At 33.4% G+C, this 5,000-nt stretch overlaps 1 pseudogene; it reads right to left on the bottom strand.

Moving 5' to 3' along the window:
- Positions 1-5,000, bottom strand: part of LOC137650720 (kin of IRRE-like protein 2) — a 160,961-nt pseudogene that overhangs the window by 54,570 nt on the left and 101,391 nt on the right.

Here is a 5,000-nt window from a genome sequence, read left to right as displayed (position 1 = left end):
TATATATATATATATATACATATATATGTGTGTGTGTGTGTGTATATATAAATGATTCTGAAATGCTACCGAATAGTAATGAATGACCACAGAGATCTATAAATCAATTTAAACAGGAAAGTAATAGGAAATTAACTACGTAATGCCAATGTTATTAGAAAACACACCATAGATTTAACACATCTAAACAATATCCAAAAAATAATATGAAATCTTTCAAGATTTGTCATTACAGCTGCAATGCTACTGTAGGAAAATCAGGGAGAAGATCGAGGGGGAGGCATAGAATTACATGGCAAGATAAGGTGAAGGATGATATGGAGAGAAGATGTGTGGTGGAAGAGGATCCCTTTGATAGTAGGCATTGAAGAGGATGCATTAGGCAACCGACACCTTCATTTAGGGATAACGGTTGGAAAGAAAAAAAAAGACATATATTTGCAAATTAATTCTATATATGAATAAGGTTTGGTGGAACAGGATGTCTTTGATAGAAGGCAATGTAGAGGACGCATCAGGCAACCGACCCCTTAATGTAGGAGAGGTTTGATGGAAGAGGATGTCCTTGATAGAAGGTATTGGAGAGGACGCATCAGGCAACCGACTCCTAAATGTAGAATAGGTTTGGTGGAAGAGGATGTCTTTGATAAAAGGCATTGGAGAGGATGCATCAGGCAACCGGCCCCTTAATGTAGGGATAACTTTTGGAAAGGAGACATACATTTATATCTTAATACTGTATATGAATAAGGTATAAGCCACCACTCACCGTTCCTTTTAAATGCTGAACTTTCTGATCTAACACCGACTTCTCCCACGAAAGCATCGCCGTCGGAAAGGCTCCTAAAGCCACGCATTCGAGACGGGCGCTTTGGCCCTCGATCAAAGGTTTGCCGTCTCCGCTTATGACCACCGAGGAGGGCTGAGCTGCGAAAGGGAATGGTAGTCAGGTTATAAACTATGCAGTGGATTAAGGAAAAAAAAAAAAAAGACTCTGAAATCGGAAAGATACAACGCCAAAACGCCACTCAATATGGTATTTTTTTTTTATTTTACATATAAAATAGCAAATAAATGGAACAAACTTCCAGCGGATGTTGTAAATAGCATCACGGTAAAAGAATTCTAGAATAAGTGACGCAAAATCGTTAAATCTCTAAACGTTTAAACTAATTCACTCTTCCAAGAGCAAATGGAGTCTCCACGGATGGACTAAAAAGTCTTTGAGACATCCATAATCTTTGTAACGCCTTACAGATCTCTCTCTCTCTCTCTCTCTCTCTCTCTCTCTCTCTCTCTCTCTCTCTCTCTCTCTCTCTCTCGGTTTTTAATCGTTATTATAAAAATTATCATTACCTTTATAGTTATTATAGTTGAAATTTCACTATCAATTATTATTATTATTATTATTATTATTATTATTATTATTATTATTATTATTATTATGAGCAATAATAATAATAATAATAATAATAATAATGATAATAATAATAATAATAATAATAATGAAAATAATAATAATAATAATAATAATAATAATAATAATAATATCACTTTGAATTTATCTTTATTGTAATTTTTACATCCCTTTCTCTCTCTCTCTCTCTCTCTCTCTCTCTCTCTCTCTCTCTCTCTCTCTCTCTCTCTCTCTCTCTCTCTCTCTCGTGACAATCAGTATTACTTTTACATGAATATCAGTGAGTCATACATGACCTAATTTGTAAAAGAATTCCACATAACGGAAAATGACCTGTCTCTTTGTAATATGAAAATGATCGAAAAGTACTAGATCAACAATGGGATCAATGACAATTACCTCCAATGCGTAAACATTGCTTATTATTAATCTTTCATCTATGAGAAGTTATTACTATGACGACTTTCATAAGTAATGATGATATGGTGAATTTCGGGTTTCCTTATATCATATTTCGTATCTACATTAGATTAGGATACTGTATTTTTGGGGGATGTATGTAATTCTCTTGCAAGTGATCACATTACTATAGGAGATATTGATTTTAATGTTGTCACTGTTCTTAAAATATTTCAATTTTCCTTGTTTCCTTTCCTCACCGGGCTATTTTCCCTGTTGGAGCCCCTGGGCTTATAGTCTCCTGCTTTTCCAACTAGGGTTATAGATGAGCCTATAATAATAATAATAATAATAATAATAATAATAATAATAATAATAATAATAATAAAAACACGATGTAGTGATAAAACACTATTTTTCAATATATTTCTATATAATTACAAATATCTTTGCAATATATCATGTTAAGTCATAATAAATCACATGGTTATAATACACCAGGTACAATGTAGAAACCTTGGCACCTAGTATAATGTATGCCTTACAAACCCACCTGGATGACCTAAGGTACCCAAATATATATATATTTTCTCTTTTGAATATATAGACGAACTTCTCCTTTTCTTTCAATGAACAACATAACAATAACTAACACCTTGGCAAAAAAAGAAAATGAAATGTACATTGAAATCCACTCTCAAAATTATCAATTAACGAAAGAGTATCATGAATAGTTTCGATCACATTAATACAATTATAGGATTTCCTTGTAACACATAAAAAACCACTGATACTCTACATAGAGATGCAGGTGTAAAAGTTAAAAGTATATATCAATAAAAGGCCAACAGTATCTGATGGAATTTCACATATATTGTATATCTATTAGGTAATCTTTTTGAGGAGATGGACTTTTAGGATATATCAGAGCAATGGATCATTAACTTGGAGCTACTCTCTCCCATATTATTATTATTATTATTATTATTATTATTATTATTATTATTATTATTATTAGTAGTAGTAGTAGTAGTAGTAGTAGTAGTAGTAGTAGTAGTAGTAGTAGTAGTAGCAGTAGTAGTAGTAGTTGCTAAGCTAGTAGGAAAAACAGGATGTAGTAAGCATAAAGGCTCCCACAGCTGAAAAAAGCTAGGTGAGAAAAAGGAAACAGAAAAAATAGTGTTCCCGAGTGTACCCTCATGCAAGAGAACTCTAACCTAAGTCAGTGAAGGTCATGGTACAGAGGCTATGGCACTACCCAAGACTAGAAAACAGTAGTTTGATTTTGGAGTGTCCTTCTTCTAGAGAGCTGCTTACTATAGGAAAGAGTCTCTTCTACCCTTACCAAGAGGAGAGTATCCACCGCGATTCTATATATTTAATGGGCCGATTTTGTTTGTTCATTTTCGAGAAATCTTGATTACTCAAACATACCTGCATCAAGCTTAGTAACAGGCGAGGTAATAATTTTTGCAGCGTATTACTGCATTCAGGAAATCGTTATGTCAAGAACAAACGAAGCAACTTAGAGTAGATATACTAAACAAGAAAAGTTTAATTAAATGGTTACAGTAAGATTATTTCTGAACTCTTTTCCTAAAAAACTGTTCTTCCCATAACATTACGGAACATAATATTGCCAGGTGCGTACCAGGCTACATAATCAATCTAAAATTCCTGTTCTTAACTAAGAACTATAAAATTTCTAAGTTTATCTACTCATTAATCAATATTATCTCGTTATTTAAAGCGAACTCCGCGCAGAGTCTGTACATAAATGTATCACCACCGGCTTTGTCATCCGCAAGATCAGCTTTGAGATGATCATGAACCCGTCTTCTGTTTCTAAGCGAGACGAAGACTTGCTCAAACATCCCGCCCTGATTCAAGGATGTTGAATAATACACAGACGAAGGAATGTTTGAACCAGAAGCGCACGACGTCAAACACTTTGGAAAGATCCAATGCCGAGTAATGTTTGCATAAGGGCCTTTCTCCAAGAATGGGTTAATCAATACATATGTAATGCTCAATGTCTACGTCTTCCTTCCTCTATGATACGGCTGATAAATATATTTCTAATACATTATTATTATTATTATTATTATTATTATTATTATTATTATTATTAGGTAAGCTACAACCTTAGTTGGAAAAACAGGCTGCTAGAAGCCCAAAGACTCTAAAAAGGAAAAATAGCTCATTGAGGAAAGGGAATAAGGAAAAAAACTACAAGAGAAGTAATGAACAATTAGAAACAAAATATTTTATAAATAGTAACAAAATTGAAATAGATCTATCATATAGGAGCTATAAAAAGAGACTTGCGTCAGCCTGTTCAACATAGAAACATTTGCTGCAAGTTTGAACTTTTGAAGTTCCAGCGATTCAGCGACCTGATTAGAAACATCATTCCACAACTTGGTCACAGCTGGAATAAAACTTCTAGAATACTGTGTGGTATTGAGCCTCATGATGGAGAAGTCCTGACTATTAGAATCAATTGCATACAGAGTATTACGGACAGGATGGTACTGTCCGGGAAGACCTTAATGAATAAGAATGTATCAGTCATCCAGTTTTAATTGTATTTTCATGAAAAAGTCAAAAGAAAAATCTACCCGAGTGAAGGGGTTGGTTAATACATTGTCTAATGTAAAGACTATTTGCACTCACCAAAATTTGAAAGTATTTTGAAAAAAAAAAAACAATGAAATAGGTCTTTTTGTACGAAGGTCTTTTCAGTACTGGTCCAATGCATAATATAAAGGCATCACTTGTTCTTATTTACACACGTGTTCTAAAAATGATAAATTAGAACTTTTATGAAAGAATAAATAGACACATGTCTAATACATAACATCATATTTATTATTTCACTCATTCGGCTTTCCCTGAAATATCACAAAGGAATATAATGAAAGGTCTCCCTTCATAAACAGATTAATCAATACATATTTAATAAAACCGTAAAAATATCAGTAGTTCAATTTCACTATGTACGTACACGAAGGAAAAAAAAAGAAAGAAAGAACGTCGAGGCTGTGTAGCATTCGTCTTGCGATATAGGAATAGTATTCTTTTTACGTTTCTGAGTCATAGGAAAAATAGAATTCAAGGCACCTCGCCTTATTATCCTTTTTTGGTAGTTTCATTAGGACGTAACCTGAAGGCATTGGTTATT

The sequence above is a fragment of the Palaemon carinicauda genome, chromosome 12 (assembly GCF_036898095.1).
Source record: "Palaemon carinicauda isolate YSFRI2023 chromosome 12, ASM3689809v2, whole genome shotgun sequence".
Classification (NCBI taxonomy): domain Eukaryota; kingdom Metazoa; phylum Arthropoda; class Malacostraca; order Decapoda; family Palaemonidae; genus Palaemon; species Palaemon carinicauda.
This window is presented reverse-complemented; position numbering and strand designations above follow the sequence as displayed.